General features: G+C 38.0%; 1 protein-coding gene across 1 annotated transcript in view; it reads left to right on the forward strand.

The window, feature by feature from the left end:
- fbxo15 (F-box protein 15) overlaps positions 1-22,859 on the forward strand; it is a 63,000-nt gene that overhangs the window by 19,693 nt on the left and 20,448 nt on the right. Inside the window, exon 11 of the transcript XR_015775370.1 lies at positions 10,514-10,604. The gene's annotated coding sequence lies outside the window, so the exon portion shown is untranslated. The remainder of the gene's footprint in view (positions 1-10,513; positions 10,605-22,859) is intronic.

Consider the following 22,859-nt stretch of genomic DNA (forward strand, 5'->3'; position numbering starts at 1 on the left):
TCGTGTTTCATGTTCTCTGTGCAGGCTGATGATCTGCTGCACGTAGTACACTCCGCGCTGTGAGAGTGTGGTGCAATGAATAATCGCACAGTATATTTTTGTGCTACAATGCTATACTAAAATGCTGATTATATTATATATTATAATATATCGTCAAAGACAGGACTGCTGCTTATAATATAAGGGCCGGAACATATCCTGCATCTTGTGCCGCCTTGGAAATGCAGTAAGGTGCCTCTCTTGTACCTCTCTGCTAACTCTAAGGCCCCATAGCCAGCAGCGTACTCACCAGAAATCCTGAGTTCAGAACTGATATTTTTCCCGGTGCTGTTTTTTTTTAACTGTGTAGGCTATTAAAATATTGTCTGTAGGACAAGCCATACAGCTCTGGGAAGCCTTGCACTTAAAATCTGAACTTCTCCTCCACATTTACCATGGATTGAAATTTACAAAAGAAAAGAAAGCCAGCTGTGATTATATCTCAGGATGTGGCCATGGTGCCATGAAATATAGGTGCTTGGCAACATGCATTGCTTTGCTTCTGAGCCTTCTGCACATCTACATTAACAACAATGGATTTGATTTGACACAAACAGCATGGCATGTAGACAGTCCCTTATACTTGCTCAACATTACTATGTTAGCATGTAAACATGTTGACATTAGTGGCAAGCTCCACTGTGTCTGAGTACAGCCACAAAGAGCAGCTAGCATGGCTGTAGATTTATGTGAAAGGAGGATCAAACCAGTAGTGCGACATATGAGGAAGCAAAGTCAGCAATATTGCAGCGTTTATTTTGTATCTTATATGGTGACCACATTAATTCAGTCCTAAAACACTCCACCGAAGTGAAATGAATGTGAGAGGTCAAGTATGGTGCACTTCGCTTCATTAAGCTGTCATTGTAATCAAATGCATTTCCTTAACACACTCACCCACTCCATAATTGAATGTGTCACATCTGCACGGGATTGATGAATGCTATTTTTCTGCAGCAACAACACCCGAGGTGCCGTGTTAAATAATGACCAACACATCTGACTAATGAGTGCAGTTAGTAGCAGTTGAGGTGAGAGCTTTTCGTTTGTCCCTCTTACTATGTGTGGTGTGTGATGAGATATCTCCATTTGCAGGCATGATGATGATTGATACGATTAGGTCCCAACTTTTCCACTGGAGTCTCCACACTTTGTGATCACTCACCCCTGGTATTAGTAAGATAAATGGTCTTTCCTTGTCTAGAACCAGAGAGGTAATTTTCTCTTGTGCTCACGTGAAAGCAATTGTAGGGAGAAAAAAAATGTGACACAGAGGAAACGCAGCATAATAGTGATTGCTGGGAATAGTAAGGATCATTTTTCATGTTTACTCTAAACATCCCCCATAGCTCATAAGGCTGTGTTGAGACTTTGCATTACACTAAGAGGCTTTAACTCTTCATCACAGGATAAATCATGGGCATTACAGAGAGATATCACCTTTAACAGTATTTTACATAGTATTTCTCAAGGTCTATAATGTTCAGTGTCCTGTAGCTGTGTACTGAAAGTGACATACTAGAGAGCAGGAGAAAGAGGAAGAAATGGAGAGCGGCCACAAGAAGGCACTGAAGTGCCTTGTGACTCTGTCACCCTTTTGCAAGAAGGCTTTCTAGTAACATCTGGTCTTTTGTTGTTTGTTTTTTTGTTTGTTTCTCTTTGAATTCACAGTGTACCTACTGTGCATTTCATAAATAAAATACTACAGAGAAAATAATAATTCACCTTAATCCAAGAACTGACTGTTATTAAAGTAATTTCTGTGGATTGTGCAGGTCATAACCCAACTCTGGCAGCTATGCAGACAATCCATTTTTTCTAAGTCTGTGAAAGTTTTCTTGATAATCGGTTTTGTTGTTTTCCCTCAAAGCCTGTTTTGAGTGATTTGCTGGTCACGCTCAATAAAACCACCCTCATATTGAACCAGCACTTGAGACAAACATTAAAACAGCAGTCCTGTCTTTGGCGAAATTGCTTTGCTTGCCAGGCAACTTTAGGACAGAGCAAGACAATACTGATTCACAATTATTCTGTTTTTTTAAAAAAAAAAAAATCTCAACTTAAGGTGTTTTCATTTTGGCATCTGCCAAATGCTCCTTTCTATTTTATGTTGCAGACATCAAGTGATGAGCCAGACTGTTGTTCTGGCATTGCGTGTCAAAATGCAGATTTGGAACACTGGTTAATGTCTTGTCACTGGTTGTTTTAATCAGTCCATAACACCTTACACAATGGATTTGTCAAATCTTGCCCACACAAACTCCAAGAAGTCAGAACAAGGAATTAATTAAGACGGCAACACCGAAGAATTCATAGGGGAATGCAACCACGCTGCTGAATATAAGGAGCTTATCTTATCGTTTCTTGTCTATAGTCCGTTAATGTCAACATCAGTGTGCTGTACACTGTATGTGCTCTATAGGTTTGTTTGCTCGTCCAAAAACATGTTTCAATCTTGTTCAGTTGAGGACAAATACCTGAAATGGATCTGCCTAAGAAAAAAATCAATTTAGGTGATTGTATTTCATGTCAGATGTCCAGGTGTGATGGCTTGAATTATTTCCATCACTGCTCTCGTGACTCCTCCACCTTCCTCCCTGTGGCCTCACTGTACTGGCTTCAACACCCTCACGTCATCACTTTTGTGCTGTACTCACAACCTTGTGGGCCGGAGCACACGCTGCATCTCATCAGAGAATATTACCTAACACTCCGAGGACAACATTCATCAACGTCACGGGGCTTTTGCCAACAGTGCATTTCTTTCTGCGGGTGCCCCAAGTCCATTTCAGTTGTTCCAGCGGCACCGCAGGGTACCTTGTGTGACCTGTGCCACTTCAGCAATGCACACGCTGTATCTCTTTCAAGGTTCTTCAGTCTTTAGTTTCTTATTATATGACCTATATTGTACATCTCAAGATTTGTCTGTGTCCTGTTACCAGTTTTACTTGGCTAATGTTCTCTCACTTTGTTGCTACATGTTTTGTGAGTTTGGCTTCAGTTTGTGCGGTAAATACACTTGGTAGGTTTGATTGAAATACAAGTTTTCTTGATATTGCCTCGGCTAAAAAGAGCAAGCTTTACCTTCTCTGTTGTAGGCCACATGTTGGCCTCCATTGTGGCTCAAAGTCTAAGCTTTGTTTCATTTTGAATCTGCAGATTAATTCCATACTTTGTACATTATGATCACAAAAGTTAGGCACGATACAAGATGAATAAATCTTTTAAGTATTGTCTAGGGTGTCCACGATTCACTTGGGCAGCAGCAAGATCTGCACTTTTTTTTTAGTTTTTCCAACTCTTTTTGTCTGCTTGCAGATGGAAGTTAATCACAAGCATGTATGTTTAATCCAAGCTCTTCTGAAGGGAATCACTTCCTCCATACATTCAATGCCCTGTAATGATAAAAGAACAATACAAAAAGACAGTTTTGAAAATTGTATTTTAAATGCACAGTTCACTTTGTTGCATTCAGTGTTCAGTGAGTTGCAAATTGAGAAAAATTCAGTACTGAAATAATTAAATCACCTTAACCAGTATGTTTTCAGCATTAATTGAGCTTTTGGGCCAATATAATGAAATACAGGAACTAGAGTGCACTTGGTTGTCTTGCACAAATGTCCACCGAGGCACTGATGGTTTTCTAAGCTGCTAAACTGCACTCCTTAATAGATAATATTTGTTAATCGTTCATTGCTTCTTCTCTAACAAAAAACAACAACAAACAAACAAACAAATTAATATATATATATATATATATCTTCCAGCCATCCATATCAGCATGTAAATAAAACAAAATGCTTATGAACACAATCCAAAATCCATAAAAACCCCATGTGATTAGTCCCAGATCCTGAAATCAATGAAGTGGATCAGTCCCTAGGGACACCCTGTCCACCAAAGCTCAGCAAAATATGTTTGTAACATTTAGGGGTCCCTCTCACAAACAGACCGGGGTGAAGCTATCGCCTCCTTCCAGATGGAAAATCTGCATCAAACACACCTTGTCAGTTTTTCCCCAAAGCTTTTTTTGCAATATGCACACTGTAGACTTGCAATAGATGTATGCATAACACAGCACCAAACATGCCTAAAAGCAGTTTACACATTAAACTTTCATGAGCAGATGTACTGTAACATCACCATAATTTTGAGTGGCAAGTCCAGGATTGCATCACTTACAATATCAGTACATAGGCAGGCATGGTATAAGTACAGCTCTGGGGGCTTTATGTTATTTAGAGCATCTTAGGAACAACAGTCTTCCAAAAACACCCTCGGGAATTTACAACGATTCCACTATCTGAGAGAGTCACGTAAGAGCTACAGCCAACACACAAATGCAGGGAAAATCACATTAGCCACTAGAAAGCCTTTTGATTTAAGAAGTGCAAACACGTACAGTAAGCCCTGTCGAGGAGGACTTCATGCATGCGCTAAATCACGGCACCTGATTTATTGTTTGAAATTTAACTTGTGAGCTTTGTCCTTGGCATTTTGAGCACTGTAGGTGTAAATCTTGAATCTAAGTGTTTTGAACAAAAGGGAGAGAAAGTGTTTGCGCCATAATAAATGGAGGGAGCTTAAGTATGACTAAGATATTCAAGAAAAACCTCACAGCCTATGCAAATGAGGTAAATGGGGATTCTTTTAAAAGTACATGAAAGATACAGATAGGAGATTGTAAAATTATATAAAGGTTGTGTGCATTTCCATATGAAACAGGAGGAAACACAGCAGCTATTAAAATAGGTTGCGTGTGGATTATGTTACCCTCTGTTCATTTTATTTATGACATTAATGTTGCACTCTATTATTAACATGACATATGACTAAGAGCTCTTTATAGTGAACCACCGTGACAAAGCATGTTCTTCATCCAACTACAACTCATTTCCCTGTCTGTCCTTTACTACTTTGCCCTTTTTTCTGGCTGATCAGTGCAGCAAAAGGTCGATGTGGAGCCTGGTGTATACACACAGGTAGACCAAAGCCAATTTCAGATGTGTCAGTGGAACTGATGCTGCCAGCTTCCTGTGACAGCTTGAGGGGAACAGCCTCAGCCCTCATCTCTAAAATCACCTCTGCTTACTGAGCGGAAACCGTTTGTCACATACGCTTGAGATGCTCTGTCAAGCCCTGTCAGCACACATCCATTATTGTTATTGTTATTATACTATCATGATTATTATTATTATTTGCACTACTATTATTATTATTCAATACCATGCGCACACTCCTCTGTGATTTAATTAATCATCCACCAAGTCCTTCCCTGTTAGTTGCCGGCATATATTTAATAATAATAATAATAATACATTTAACTTAAAGGCGCCGATCAAAACACACAATGACACCTTACAAGACATAGTTCAGAACAAGCAGCAATGCATCATTAAGGCAAACAAACAGTAATGTACATTAATAAGTTATAATGTGACAAAATCATTGCCATGAAAACTAGGTATAAAGTCATTACAATAAAACATTATCAGTGCAAATCAAGATGTATGTGTCACTTTAAAATCAGACTGAGTATGGCAGCTTCAAAAGGTGTTTAAACGGGTCTTGAAGGTGCAAAGTGTGTCCTTTCCGTATCTGTGAATGCTGTTTTATATATTATTTTTTATTTTCTTCTATGAATCATCATCTGGTGAGAATGCTTATTTTTTGCCAAATACTTTCTGTCTTTTGACTCCAACAATTCAGAGCTTTAGTCTTGAAACCGTGTATGTATAGATAGAACAGTAAAGGTAAAGTAGAGGCCATTCATTCGGATGAAAATTGCTCATTGGTTCGCTAAGATAATTGCTGCTTGGAGGTGGGAGTTTAGCCAATGTTAAGTTCTTATGATATGGTGAATCAGCTGATTTAAATTGGCTTGTTGTATCTTTTAGATAGATCAATGCCAACTGTATTTATGAGCTTCACCTCCTCCACTGATGCTTGACAATGTTTTGTGTGTTGTTTTCATTAAAATAAAAGTTGTCAATATAATTGGAGCCTGACAGCACCCCCACCCCCAAAGCCCAGGCTGAGACTGTACTATCTGTATTGAAGTTGTTCCCCTGACTTAAAAGAAGAGGGTTAGCGAGACAAGCACAAAGTAAACTTTAAAGCGTGCAGTAATGTATGCGGGCCCCTCTGTTTTTGATGCTGCTCTGTTGCATTAAGATCCATCCCTCAATGCCCATATTTAATGTGTCGAGTCGGAGCTTTTCTGTGGCGGAGGGTTGCTGCAGAGCATGGTGGGTTTCACTGGGGAGCTGCGATCACACAGTCGCACTACAGAAAGTGTTCTGCGTTGTCCCCCGAGGAGCTCATTCAGCGTATTCCTGCATAATTACCTCAAAGTGATTACAGAAATCAATGGAGTATTGTCGCTGCCGAGGGCACTTCCCAAAGCCTCGGATAATCACAGTATACATACCTGTCCGAATTGCTTGCATAAGATTTTGTAAACACTTAACAACATGTTCAACACTCTACAAATCACACACACATTTGTCCTCCTGCAACTTGTTACCCCGAGGACTTGTTGTGCCTCATACGGTTATTGGAAGTGTAAGTCTGAGAGTGTTTGCAGGTTTTTATGAAGCCCTGGAGACGAGTGTCAGGATGCATCCCTCTGCGACACCAACAGCTTTTTTTATGAGATTTGGTATTGGAGATAATGACTGAGAGCGGAGAGTCTACTAAATCATCCTGAGGCCTAGTTGGCAAAAACTGCTTGTGTGATTTTCTCAGGAGCAAACCAGACTCAGCACAAACCAAGTAAACCTGACGGTTCTTTAATTTTTCGCGCTGTTAACTCTAAACTAAAGTAAATCCAGGAGCAAAGCGTGACCTCGAGAGTATATGTACAATATGTGTCTGTGCCTATAGGTCAGCTAATGTCCTGCGTGTGCAAATGCTTACAGTGTGCCTGGCAGGAGCAAGCAGTCGTGTTGAGTTCAGCTCAGTTCGTATCATATTTAAACAGTTATTTTTTCTTTTACATTGTCAAAAGTTGTGAATGGTGCAAATAAAACCAATCCATTCCATCCTGTTTTTCGTCAACCCTCTGTTGGGGCACCGAACATACTGATCTTATTCTAAAAGGTTGAGGATTTATTGAAGCAGTGACATGGCTAAAACTCCACCAATATTTAAGAGTACTGTCTGTAGAGGAAACACATGTCCATACAGGATTCATAGGGTCTCCCAGGGTCTCCCAGGGTACTACAAGGAAAGTGTGGAAATGCAACTACAATGAAATGCTGACGGCATGCATGTCCTAAACAATTACAAGGACTGAATGATAAAAGATAAGGTGTGACGACAAAGAGAATTTAGTGTTCACAATTCAAGGCCTTTGCACACTTTTCTTTTCAAGCCATCATCCGATAAAAATCGTTACACACAGAACCTTACACACTGAGTCTGTTTTTATTTTTTTGATTGTTGCAAAAATTCACAATACAAGACACATCTGCCTCCTTCTCTTCAGTGGAGTCACCTTCCCGGCTGTCCTCACTCTCCTTACATTTTGCATTTGATTCTGCGGCTGCCTGAAGAGGCTGAGCTGTCCTCCCTCTCTGTGACCTGTGTGGTTTTTATCCTCTATTACATCCTTCTCATCGTCATCATCATTCACCTAAATATTACTATCTGCTGCTGATGTATGTGTCCTGCAGGTTACGCCACATTTTCTTTGGTGCTTCTTGGTCAAACAACTCTCTCTAGAATTTAACGGAAGAAAAACAAATACAGAAAGTCAAACCAGTATCAATTCAGTGTTATAAAGTACAGCATTTTTGGACAAAATATAAGGACTTGGTGTATAATGGCCTCAAGTCAATTACAAGAGCAGTTAAATTGTCATTTTAACAACTAGAATCAAGTAAACAAAAATGAAAAATGCACAGGTAATAAGAGTTTGTATGTGCTGTGTGTTAGGGTGTGCATGCGTCTCTGTATGAGTGACTAATATTCACTAAGTTTGTACAGTTTAGACCCATTCTGTCCTTGAAAAAGTGAGGTAAACAGCGTCAGGACGTAATGCGTCAGGATGACAAAAACTATAGAAACAAATTTTTAAAAAAATATTCACAAATCCATCAGTAGCTACACAGGTATTCACACTCAACAAAGTCATGTCATGTTTTTTACTGGCTCAGCAATGACAAAAAGAAAAACGCTAATGCATATTAATGGCAAAACAGGTGGTTTAGGCCTTAAAAAAAAAGCTCAAGGTAGTGTTCTTTTGTGCCTCACCTATAACCATGCACCTTTTATCAACACTTTATGACATTTAATATATAAATACAAAAACAGATATATTAAGCCTTTCCAAACAAGAAATAATGGTGACACATCTGCTCAATCCCTCACTCTAATTTTAAAGTATACTTTACAGGAATTATTGGTTACTGTTAAACACGGCAAAACAATATCTCCAAAAAAAAGTTAATGTTAACCCCAGATTCTAAATAAGAAGAAAATACAGGCAGAGAGAAGAGTCCATGCAGGTACATAATGCCGCCACACACACAGTGAGTCATAAGTGATGATTGAGAGGGATTATGTTTGTATGGGTCTATAGATTGTTTTTCAGGAAAATCAAAGTCTTGCATGCTCAGGTATACATAAGGACCAACATAAGGACCTGAGATTTTTGTGTCCCAGCAGGCCAAGCGCTCATTGCATGCAGGGCTACATCCTGTATACACTTAACCTTGCTGAAAGCAGGATGTCATTTCGAAATACCTAAAGAGCTTTACAAGGTCTGTGTGTCACAACCTATCAAAACACAAGACTGAAAAGGCAGATTCGTAACACCAACAACTCGTCAGTACAAACAAGAGTTTATTTAAATTACAGATCGGGGGGGGGGCAGCTTTGCTTTTAGATGAATCAAAAACAGCAAAGATGTGAAAAGAAAGGAAAACATCCAGGATTTACATTCAGAGCTTGCAAAGCCCTCCCTTACAACCCAACAGGCTACTAACAATGATGTATGAAAATGAAGATACCACAGCCCACTGACAACTGGAGGCATTCATAGCAGTGTTTTATAGTGCACACATCACTGTAAAATTGGATCGTTCATTTATGTCGTGTGTGCATCATTTGCACTCAAAATTTAATTTTAAGAAGACATAACACGGTTATGTTTTCCATATTGCAGTCCTGTTATTCTATTACAACTCATTTACAAACACCTATTCATTTGGCAGATATGACTAAATTTGTATCCACAATAATGTGACACTTTGTCAGGGCCACCATTCATAAAATGAAGGTTTCACCTCGAGCACTGACACTGTCACTAATGCTGCAATGTGTTTGATATACGATAATGACCGCGGGGCTGATTGTGTTGGGCCTGTCAAGGACTCCTCACAACACGCTTAGAGCAGAGGTCGAAACCATAATTGGAATTTAGGAAGCTGACAGGCTTTGTGTAATTCACCGACCTTGGACCGAAAACCTGAGACATGCAGTGAGGGAGTTTGGGGATTACAAAGAAAGAGGGAGACACAGAAACATAGTGAGAGAGAATACAGTATGGCTCCCAGAGGATATACAGTTTGTTCGGCAGTTAAAGAACAATCTCAGAGTGTTTTTATTGATTTACTTTATTCTCTTACTATTTTACATTTGAAAACAAGATTGTTTTTAAAATATTTTTTTTTCTTCTTCGTCTTTATTGTTTTTTATAGTAATATTTTTGTTGTTACTGTTGTTCTCTGATAGTCCCAGCCATTTAAAATATTATTGTCTATATGTCTTGTGGTGTATTTTGCTGCAAACATGCTGCTCTCAATCTATATTTTGTTACTGTCATGTTATTTTCTGTCTTTGTGATGTTTGTCGGCACTTTAGTGAAGTTGGGGCTTTACAAAACAGTTTCCAAGTGCCAGACATAAGCAGCAGGCATCAGCACAGCACCAAAAAACGCAAATACAGTGAGGCAAAACACCAAACGAGAGTGAATCTGGGATTGGCTTTTACTTTCACTTTTGCTAGTGAGCATGTTTCTAAACAATAATCAACAATCCTACATAGTATACCTTTGAGATTATCGTAAATCAAATGCTGTTTCTGATTTTTTTGTCTAACAGTAACCATTAAATGCATTTGGATTTAGTAATTACCTCGTTAGATAGTTTCTGTCATTATTAATGGCGGAGTCCGCCATTCCCATGCTGGATTTAAATTTCCCACGTCCGGGAGATTCTCAGAAACAGTGTGTATGCATGTAATCCAGTGTTGCTGTCTTTAATTTGATCTAACTGATATCATGCTCACTGTTCACTCTCCTAACTGTTGGTGCTGACCAAATACAGTAATGCTTCCCATTACTGTATTTGGTCAGTTGGTAAAACCTGCAGTGGCTTTCACTGTGAAGCAGTCAGGGGAAGTTCAGTGTGTTTGTCAATGAGGTGCACACAGATGTGACAAAACATGGTCGTTTTCTTTATTTTTGCAGGGAGTCATGGATTAAGAAGCTAGCAGCCACAGTGAGATATCAGATGAAGAGTTTCAGGCGACAGGCCGCATTCCTCCAGCTCCTTTGTAAGGTAACCAAATTTACTGTGCCCCACTGCTCTCTGGAAAACTATTTGCTGTGAGTGCAGCAAGAAATCAATGACTGTCTTCTTTTTTTTTTAAACAGTGTAAATTTGTTTAGCTACTCTACAAACAGAGGCACCAGTTGCTCTTGTGTTGTATTTCTGACAAATTAGCTGCTCCAGGAGTGTTTGCTGTAGTATTTAACTGCACTTGCTAACCACAACAGAAATCTCAGGAAATATTTTAAAATGTGTGGCTACACAAATTTGATGCTGGCACAGGAAAATGGTGACAGCTGAGATGAGATAGCTAAACAATTGAATTGCAGCAAGGCAGGGGGTGCTGAGTGTAACAGCCAGGTGTTGGATGATATTGAGAACTGAGAGTGCCAACTAAAGATGCATCTGATGACTGCATTGTTGATGAGAACAAATGGAAAGCTCAGACACCCAATAAAATGAATCACATCCCAACTGTGCAACAGTCCACAGTATTGAACACAGGTGGCTGAAACATGAGAAACTTAACTGCTGCTTAACTAATTGATGGCTCATTGTCAAGCAGAGATGATATCAAAATAAAAGACCTGCAAAGGCCATGCTGGGGAAAATCAGAATGACTAAATGGGCAACTTTCCAACCTGTTTTGTCATTAAATCATGAAGCTCAGGATCTTAAGCCGGGGCACATTAAATTAGATTCGAGATGTTTTTCGGCCTGATGCCTTGTCAACCGTCCCAACCATCTCTGATTTTTTTGATGGTTCTAAAGCTCATCCTGACAGATTTCCCTGTGGTGTGGGTGTGTTAAGAGTATGTTTTACATCAGGCGATCAGCTCAGAAGTCCAAATATTCATAATGTTTAATATTTACAATATGAAATTATCTGTTATAAGGAAGACCCCAGCAGTTTCTGGTGGTTCTGTGGGCTTCAAAGGGTTTAAATGAAAACCACATTGGACTAAAATCAGAATTGACTCACCTCAGCTTGCGCTGTAACATGTACAGTCCATGTTTATGCCCTCTCCTTGACTTTATCCATATTTCTATTTTTTCTTTGGGAATTTTCTGTAAAAAGTTGTTCAAAACAAACAGCTAGTTCTTTCTGCCCATCGTCTGCCATATTTGTTAATTCTAAAGTCACATTTGGTACAAAGAAATGTGCAAGATTTCAGTTTTTGAGAGTCGGTATGTCCCTTCACGTTGTACGTGAATGGACTTTCCTAGTATGGTGTGCTGTTTTGACCAAATCTTTGCTGTCCACTCATGATAGAAAAAAAAACGTTAAATTTACCACATCGTTCTCCTACATTTTCCACATCTGTTAATATTAGAAAAAGTATTTTAGTGTGGGTCAGCCTGCAAGGAATTAACACAAGAGTTTTATTCTTGTGCTTATTACTGGCCATAGATCTCACACAGTAGTTGACCTCTCTGGTTTAATTTCATTTATAGCAAAAAGTGCAGCTTGTAACAGTGAGACCTTGTTTAGACAATGTATTTTGGGCTTAAATCATCTCTTGGCATCCCTCTTTCCTTTTTGATGCTTCATCATTTGTTGTCTTCCGACAGCTTCTCAGCTCTGAGTGAATGCACAAGGTAAATGATGACAGAGACCTGACAAACAACCTCTGATATTGCAAAAGCACACTTTGTCATTTTACATGACACCTTACAAATGCTTCTTGTGTTATCTGCTGCTTCGACAAAAATACACCATTTGAACCTGTTAATTGTATCCATAAAAATCTTTCAATATGAAATGTGGAACACATTGTGCCTTAGCTTTCCCCCAAAGATAAATTATTAACAAGATTTAGTATAAGCCTATTTTTTCCCTGTTTTGGGAGAATTATGAGTGAGCTGTGCTGATGGGGAGGCTATTACTCGCCATCCGTCTTGTGAGGCCCTGCAGATAAAGAGCTTTAACCTTCATAAAGAACAGCAGTAGAGTGAATTTGTTTTGCCTCTAATGATAAATGCATGTCATAATAATTCAAATTCTGGCGGGGATGAAGGAAAATGGCAAAAAAGACAAAAGAATACAGCCTTAAGAATAGGTAAAACACCGCTTTAACTGCATGTATTGCAGATAAATATCTCTGAAGGGTAGAGAGTGAATGTTAAAAATTTGTTTTCTACAGCCTTCAGAAGCAGTAAAATCTGGAATCCAGTTGAGAGACATAAAATCTACAGTATATTACCACACACCTGGAAATAATAATAACCACCTCCCCAAGAAGACACCAAGTAAACATCTCTTTTCATAATATCAAGCTGAAAAATGTCCATTTGATAAAAATACACGTTACACTTGTGCTGTGTTGCAACTCTGGGTCAGTCAGACCAACATGAGAAAAGCAGAGTAATTCCTGCCATACAAAGAGCTATACCGTAGCACCAAATATCATTTAGGACATACTGTGTATTATGTTAAAGATGTAGTGTCCCAGCGGTCGCTTTTTTTGGCAGTGTGTCCAGCATTCTTCAGCTGCTGAAGTGTCCCTCCAGCCTCAGGGAGCTTGTCCTATAGTTGAACCTATCCTTAATCTCCCTGGAGGATGAAAATTTCCTTCCATGGGTAAAAAAAAAGGTACTAAAGTATTCACATTATTACAATTCCATTAAACCCCAACAGGGAACAGGAGACAGCAAAATTATTTTGGCTTTATTTACCAAGCTACCGGAGTAAGAAGACAATCTCATTTACTGAATATTCTTTCATTGTTTATCTACTATTTGTGTAATCCTCATGCAACAGAAAGCCAAAGGTCTAGAATGAACCGTAAGCAGAAAGTATCCTAAACTTCTTTTTACTAAATATATTTGGTTTGTTGTCAAAACCAATGGCTATAATCATATTTTTAGTTTCTCCAACCCATACCACCACACAGGCCCTTTCTTCCTTCTCTTTTAAGGTGTGTTTACACCAAATGCAAAGAATTTTTTTGTCTCATGTTGCAGTGCAAATACAGCAGTGGGGGGCTTTTTTTATTTTTCAATTTTTATTTTTCATATATTTTCAATTAGCAAATATTCCTCTTTAACAGCTGTGAATGGTGAACGAACTGCAGGGAGACAGCTAATGTTAACTTTTGTACGAACTTGGTAGTAAAGCACAACCGATAGCTGGAATAAACTTATGTGAACACTGATGCTCTGTGCTATTCGCCAGCATTAACCAGGAAGGGAACATTTTTTTATTGTTCACATTGTCCACGGCAGCGCACTACCACTTCACTCTTTCATTTACCTTTCACAAGAAAAGCCCACCATAAATTACTTAGAGAGTTTTGCAGGCAACTCAACAAAATAGCTTTTTCAAGTAACATGCATATTTTCCGAACTTACGGTGAAGTCCTATGGCTTTGCTCACTTTTCTCTTTTGTTCTGTCTCTGTACAGCACTGAAGTTGAGTTGTAGAGCTCTGGGTGCATACAGACAGTCCAGCGTAATCCCACCATGGAGTGAACTAACTTTTATACAACCCATAGGAGCATTTCCTAAATTAGCGCCCATACTGGTGGCAGGAGATAATGACAAAAATGCCATATTTGGCTGTTAACAGTCACAGTTTTAAGCACATGGGTTAAATGTGAAATGGTTGCAGTTTGGCTAGGTTTAGAAAAAAAAATCATAGTTTGTCACTCTTTATAATATGTCGCCTGAATTTATCAATTGCTCCTCATCAATACATAAATTGACAAATTGACAGTGTAAATGATAATCAGAGAGGAGAGGGTGTGGTGGGAATTACATGGTTAATCAGCCTATGTTTCTAAGGACTTGGCATAGATGGGACTTCACTGTCGCCTTGTGTTGCAGACTGAGAATGAGCTACTAGATTAAGTAAACGAAGAAATTCAAAAACTGGCGTCTGGATGAGTAACTCATCTGGGTTCATACTCTGCAGAGAGCCGGGATCAAACATCTTGCAGTGTCATTAAATGCCAGGCTTTTCTGAATCACTTCAAACCGTGTCTCATACTCTGATAGTAATTCCCTCAAATATGACATTTTGCTAATACAACAATCAAAGAAAATTCCACTTCTTCAGCTCTTCAGTCCATGTACCAAAATAAGAGTCTGCATTGCACTGATTTTGGAAAAGGCTAATAAGTGTTGTTGCAATTAAATACTCAAAGGATGTTATTCAATCGAGCAAAACACTCCACCAACTTAAAGTATCTAAGTGACTGCCAAGTGTCACAATAAATGACAAATACCACTTGTATTTCTACACAGATTAATGTGCGAGTCAGCTGCGCAGACTTGACTTGACTACATTAATACACAGTCTGCGAGAGCATATGCTGCTGCATTACTGTGGGTATGTAAAGTGAACACTCATTGTGACAGCATGTCTCTTCACTCTACTATCTGTTTTGTTTTTGTGAGACAATAAAAAAATTCAATGTTTTGCCAGCACCTCCCTGACAGCAGCAGGTTGGTAAAAGTGTGAGAATTACTGTCAGCAAATCACTACAGAGTCTGAATCTGTCAGCTTTCTCGGGAGGATGCAGTCTACAGACGTGCGAGACAGTCGAGATAGTCAAAAGGCAGAGACAGAGGAGGAGAGACGTTGAATCCCACTGAAGTTTAATGCAGTGCATGCTCAGCAAAGTCCCGACCCCAGAACTCCTGGCGAACTGAACATATAATCGGCCATGGCCACATGAAACCTGCCCAAGTTTATTTGTATCAAAAGAGTTGTGCTGCCGCTTGACTGACTGATTATCTTTAAGGTCTGAGTAAGCTGTATGGCTGCCTGCTGCAGGCACAAAATTTTTTTCTGGCACCCCATGGGTTTTCTTTGAATTCCACATGGCTGACAGCGAAATTGAACTGTTTGAAACCTAAACAGGATTAGATGTTTCTTTTTTTTCTTGAAAAAGAACGTGAAGATAACCCCCTGTCCATTCTCCTCTGCTGGTTCAGCAGCGATAAAGTGTGATTGATATTGATCGTCTGATTATTTAATAATGTTACCTCACTGGTGTGACATGGTTAATGCAGACTGTGCAGTTTGTGTGCCCTGCAATATTGATAAGCAAGCAGAAAGAAACGGTAGACTATAAATATTAAAATTTTGATCATTCTGTTTGAATTCATAATAGCTTGTATGCATAGTATAGTAGCTAAAACACTTGATGCTTAATGAGATAAAATTTATAACAAAGTATTCTTATCTTTCATGTATCACAGTTTAATTTGAATTTGATGTTGACAAGCAGTTATTTTAAAGACACAGTAATTAATGAAAAAATATTTAAGAAATAAAAAGAAATGACGGAAGCACTTATTTCCTCAACACTGACAGTGATCCCAACACCTCATGACACTATAAGCACCATAAAAAAAGTAATATATATCTAATGTATGACTAATTATGATTTAATGAAGGACTTAATGCAGGATGAATTATGAATTCTTGTTGCTCACAACTAAAAACATGTTCAAGTCACTATGACTAGTAAGTAGTTAATTAATCATCAATGAATTATTGTTCACATGCAAATACCTTATAAGATTTAATGGAATCCTGTTAATTGATAGCTATTCTTAAAGAGATATGAGATATTTGTTTGCAGGATGATCTTTGAGTAAATTTAAAAGCCAGGAGGTGAATTGTGATTATTATTACTTTTTTTAATGTATTATTTGTATTTTTTGTTGTTGTTAAAAGACAGGAGTGCATTAAAGAGACTTAAACCAAATCCCTCCAGCAGGTTATTAGACAGAGCAATATCAAGGGTCTTGCCATGAGTTACTGAGTGAAAAAGACAAGTTTAAACAATCATGCTTCACTACATTTGTTACCATAACTTAGTGACTACATCATGTTACAACTGTGGCATGTGATGTACAACATTAACCGCATTGTTTGGTTGAAATGACTCAAGTTGCCTTTTGTTATTCATGGGACACAAACATCAGTCTCCTTGGTGAAAGTTCACCTTGTGTTTGACCAATCCACGAGCCTTTCCCTCCTGGCCTACTCAGACTTTCTCACTACTTATACGACATTATGCCATGGACAGGCTTACACTGGCGTTAGCTGAAAGGCCCCTGCATCACATACAGACACTGTTAGGTAATTGTGCATCAGAAACAGGATCCAAAGACATCAGGCAGGCATATTTTACACCCTGGGTATGAAGATGGGTTGAATTGGATTCGAGCAGTTTTAGTTAATGCATGAAGTAACTGTGAGTTAGCATTCATTAATTCATGATCACGGTTATAAATGATGTAAAATCATAGTTACTTTTCTTGAACAGGAATTCATTATGCAGTTAATTCACCAAATCATGAGGTGTGTATAAATTTATCAAGCATGTTTTGTTTGTTTGTTTGTTCTGTTTTTTTTTTACCCTTATCATTAAGTGTTACCAAAATGTAAAATATTATACAATGCCAAAATACTTTTAATGTATTCATATTGCACCTTTTCATTCTAAGAAAACAAGCTGCACCAAAAAGCTAATCCTTTTCTCGGTTCAGTGGCGCTAAATCTCCAGCTGTGGAGATGCTTCCGTGCTAAAATAATGAATTCATACTTTTATAGGAGTTCAACATTTGTTCAGATGCATCTGCTTTATTTTGTATAAGAATTTATCTGTCAGTGACTAAACATTTGTGATGAGTCACTGGCGTTTCCTCGCTTTAGTCTCTGGCATCTCTTCTGTTTCTATAATCTAAACAGGTTTTATTCAGCACTAAATTAAACAAAGACAGAATTGATATGTGCTCCCTTTTGCTTCAAATTGTCAGAGCTTTATCTTATATTAAAATGCAATTTATGTCATTGTGCAATGTAGGATAGAAGTTTTTTTTTTTTTTTTTTACCAATTAAGGTTACTGTATTATAGGATATAGCGTTTAACCTAATGTATCTCCCTGCATCATTTTTATCCGCATGTAATATTACCATTACAATGCATGTAAAGAGGCTTCACATGCATCCTTCATTGTGCTCAAAATCCACTGATCTCCCTCTCATGACCTCCCTTGTAGCATTTTGTGGATGCAATCTTAACTGACAAGCTCAACTGTTTTGCATGCAGGGTGGAAACATTAAAGACTGAGTTAATCCTCTCTGATTCCCTGCTGCTGTCACTCACACAGTCTGACTAAAAGCCACAAAATGTTCCCGAATCAAACAGCACAGCATCACACCTTTGATGTGGCGTGTAATTTTAGACTGAAACACAGTAATACCCCATTATTTGAAAGGATTTCAATTGTTTTTGTGGTAATCAACTGAAAGATGAAAAGAATAAAGACCGGTATTTACTGTCGAGATAATATCCGCATCCATACTCTTCCAGATTTCAACCAGGGTCCATTTAGCAGTTCTTTTACTTTCTTTACAGTGTATATTTGCTAACTTTATAGCTCATACAGGCAGGTTTCGGTTCCTGCCCCTTGCTGAACTCTGGATATTGTGTGATCAAGGTGCACATTTCAGTGTTTTACTTCATTATTGTGTCGGCCATTAATCTGATGATTAATCATTTCAAATCGGTCGGGAGTAACTTACAAATTAATTCCGCTGGCAGCGATCTGTTGCAGCTCATTAGCATATCAAGTCCCATTCCTTGCCAAATAAACTTGTCCAATAGAAACATAACAAGCCTGCGTGCATGTAAATACCCCAATGTGATTTTGGCAAGTGTGATAGCATGAAGTTTAAAACAGAAACTTTTCTATATGCTCTCAAAATACATTTAATTGCACAGTTGCAGTAAAATCAATGCAATTAGCACGATTAAATGCTTTGTGCCACTAATCATAACTCGATTAAACAAATGGAGATAAGGCTGTGACCATAAAATTGATTTCTGGCAACACGGTTCATTGTGAAGTGGATCTGATTTACTGTGAGGAAATAAAGATGTTTCGCTATTGATGTAATGCTGAGTAATGAAACACCATATTTATGCTTCTTTTTGCGGTAGTGTGCACTTTATGCGTGTGAGCGTGCCTGTGCAATGCCACACTCTCTGACTTTATGCAAACATAATTTCCACACAAGTGATAAAAACCGAACTTGAACCTGAAATATAAACAGTTTCAGGGGGTTTTACTTAATCCTCTTCCTTACAGATCAGTGAAATCTGTTCAGACTGCAAAATAGCAGTTGCAGAAATCTCTGATATATAAAGATTCTTGCATACACTGCTGTAGAAAATGTCTGGAACATTGCTGTTTTAGTGATGAGTCTTCTTTAGTTTGTTTTTTTTTCTATTCGGACGAGGACTCTACCCAGGGATGTTATCATTTATGAATCTATCCGTAACCTGACTGCTGTGTGAAATATCTTCCCAAAGTCATACATTTAATGATCTGTCAGATCAAAAGGCTAAACCCATGCAGCCTTCACTTGTTTACAAATTGCCTGCTTGTGGATGTGCAAATAAATCAAAAGTGAGCGATAAAGTCCCAGTGATGTACACTGCGTGCTGCTCTATATATCTTTTAAACTTGATTATTCTGCATTAGATTAGAAAAGGACACATGTATCTCGGTGATCTAGAGGAGCTTCACTGTGCAAAGCAAGATAAATACTTGAGAGTGTTTGTGGCATGCAAAAAAGCTTTGACCAGAAAGTGGCTCAGTGAAGAATGTGAAATTCATGAAAATATTTTATGTAATTATAACGTGTGTCATATTATGTTGTTAATCACTGACTAACAGTTATAAGTTTATAAACATAAAACGTTTTGACTTTAAAATGCCCTTATATGTGCACACAATTACTATTTATACATTGCTCATAAATGCTAAACAGCTAGGTGTCAAAAAAATGTTATCACTTTGGATAATTTCTACACCGTCTTATAGAGAAAGAGCAGTATAGTATATAATTTAAAACTCTGTATGTCGAGATGTATATTTAATGAATAATATGTTTAAAAGAAATCATATTTGAATAGTAATTGCAGTCAACTAAAAATACATATGCGCTTTCTAGTCATTTCCACACATTTGATATATCAGAATACGTCAACCACGTGTGTTTGTATAATCAAACATTACTATGTATTTTCGTCCAATCATTAAAAATGGAAAGAGTCAGTTACATGTGGTAACCTTTTCAATCCACTTCTTGTAAATTTATATCTCCATAACATCCTAACTTCCTCCCAAATCTACAAACTTTGGTCGAACTCTTCTTAATGTCTAAACGTAGACTCGACCCAGCATGCATCATCTCTATTGACCTTTAAAGACAAATCCATCTGCATCTCCGATGCCTAGAAGTGGTTCAATAGTCCTTCTGAGATTTTGTCTCTCGACAGGCAAAATCAATAACCAGTTTTCACACAACATTCATCTTGGTGTTTACGTTTGTCTAATCAGCAATAGAAAAATCACTGACACTCTGCTCCACTCTCACAGGCCCCACTCAGTAATAATGCTGTTTTCTAATGCTAATCTGCTATCTCATGTGCTCTGGCATTTCCTACTGCAGAGTGCCTGTTAATTGGCCGCGGTGCCCTGATGTTTGCGTTTAAAGCTACAGCTTCGGTCTTCCGTCTCTTCTTCATTTCTTTAAGTCTCACAAGCCCTCTAACACACTGCTTAATTAGCATACTCACACAGCGTGGTTATGAGTATTTCAGACAATCATCAATTCATGTTCTCTGTATTTCTTTAAGGCATAGTCACTGGGAATACAATAAATATCTTGAGAATAATTACTAGTCTTAGCTTTATAATTTGTTCAGTCACTTTTCCTTTTTGTACATTCACCCAGATGCAGTTTATGTCTGTATATTCAGAGTGCAGGATATGTATTTGGTAATTACTTGAATAAAAGACAAATCAAGGTTTTCAGCTATAATTTCACATCAGACAAATGTGTTAAAGAAAATTTGCATAGCACAGGAGAAATGCTCATGTTCTTAATTTCCTCCAGTGTATGTCTCCCCTGAAAAGTGGTTACAGATTGCATTTTAAAGGGACGTGTCAGAGCCTCACCGGGACTTGTTGTCAACAGTCGAAATTGAACAAGGATGAAAACATGATTGGAAGCATCAATGCTGCAGACAGAAAACAAAAGCCATTATTGAGAATGATAGGGCAGAACTGTCTGCGCACCCAAGGATGGAAAACACACTGAAAAATTATTTGATCTGACAGAGCTGCACTGACACATCTGCAAATATGAATCACAATTTTACATGCTGATCTATCACTTAAATCGAGAGTCCATGTGTGCTCAGTAGAGAGCATCATACAGTATCTCTGTCGTCCTATATGTTTAGCCTTGGTAACATCAGTGCCATCACAGATGTCAGTGGAGCCACTATATTTCAGTTTGCAATCAGCTCATTTAAGTTAGCGGTGGACCACTGATCTGTCTCCCCTAGCATCTCGAATAGCTCCTGCGGTCACGGAGCCACACATGATCGATGCCTCCTGCTCTGCTCCTGTCGCAGAGGCTGAGCAAAGGTAATAATCAAACCGTGACCCTCTCAAAGACATTTCCCTTTGTCTTGAACACTTCCTAATCCCAGAAACCTCTAGATCCCTACACACTGACAGCCACACACGCACATAGGGCAGAAAAAATACAGTACATTCACAAACATACACCCCTGTCCTTTGGCAAATCAGAGCTGTGAGTCAGCTATTGGAAATGTGGCAACTAAGGCAAGCACTTGATATGCAGGCATCTGCTTTGTGGCTTATCTCCACTGCTCAACTGTGCAGAGCAATTGCTGCTTGGCTGGCCTCGTAAAAAGCTTTCTCTTTTCTTTTTCTCGCCTTCTTCCCATCATTTCCTCTCTGCCTCCATTCTCAGTTCGGTCTTCTCTGGTTGCCTATGGCTTCACTGCTCTTAATTGCTATTTTGGAAAGACATTATTAGAATATTTTCCAATTATGTCAATTGCAATCAAATGGATGATTTAACCCTAATGTGGAAGATGGTCCAGTGCCATTCCAAATTGTGTTAGCATCAAGGCAGCGCTGATGATAGGAGAATGAGGATGGGAAGCATGGGAGGGAAACAAAAACATCCTAATCTATGTTAAAAGATAAAACCAATAATGCCAAGGTTATCTTAAAAAAATAGACCAAATATGAGTAATCCTGATTTTGTGATCATTTCCATGCTATAATATATATATATATATATATATATATATATATATATATATATATATATATATATATATATATATATATCTATATATATATATATATATATATATATATATGTGTGTATATATATATATATATATATATATATATATATATATATATATATATATATATATATATATATATATTTAAAAATGGACTAACTTTCTATGTGTTTACAATATTATGTGGGGTAAAAGGTCACTCGTTGTTTTCTCTCAACCATGTTCATGTTGTGTTTATGTATTTACCATGTAGATGTACCAGGTAGATTTATGGGGAACTGTCAAGAAATTCTCAGGAACTGGGGTCAACACAAGATTTACTTTGAAGTAGGCTTGCTTCCGATATCAAAAGAAATGTCTTTGATAAACACAAATACAGAATTTCACACTGTTTTTTCGTCTTGGGATAGAGTGTATAAAAATGTTTCCCTAACATAATCGTGTTTTGTCGGCATGCAAAGTGCCAAATTCTGGTTCAGCCACAGGTCAGCTCTGTTTACCACAGTTACTTGAGTAAGACATTCTAGACTTCTGTACACTCTATTTTTGCACACATACACGCACACACACACACACACACACACACACACACACGCACGCACACACACACACACACATGCTAACATGAATAATAGGGGACTATCTAAGTGTACTATCCAAGAGGGAACCTTTATTAGCAGTCATTTTAAAAATACAAAACTAGAATTGAAAATTTACTTTTGAGGTCTTCTTTCACAATATTACTGCAATGTGATTTTTACAATTTTTAAAGAAATTGCCAAGAGGGGACCTGAAGCCTTCTTGAGCGCCTGCCTATCAAAGGGGGGACATCCATATACTGCAGTCAAACTGGTTTATCCTGGTTCTCTCACCTATAGAGTGCTTCTTTTTCACTAAAACTTCATTTGTATCTTTAAAAATGGGTATGTAAACTTTATTGCTTGCAATATATACTGTTAATAACTTTATTGTTGTCTTTGTTTTATGTATGTATATATATATATATATATATATATATATATATGTATATTTAGACCAGACCAATTGTAACTACTAATGTATCACCAAAAATTCAGAAAATAAATCTATAAACGAGTAACATTAT

This window comes from Plectropomus leopardus, chromosome 21 (genome assembly GCF_026936395.1).
Source record: "Plectropomus leopardus strain MGB_pleo_1.0 chromosome 21, ASM2693639v1, whole genome shotgun sequence".
NCBI lineage: Eukaryota > Metazoa > Chordata > Actinopteri > Perciformes > Serranidae > Plectropomus > Plectropomus leopardus.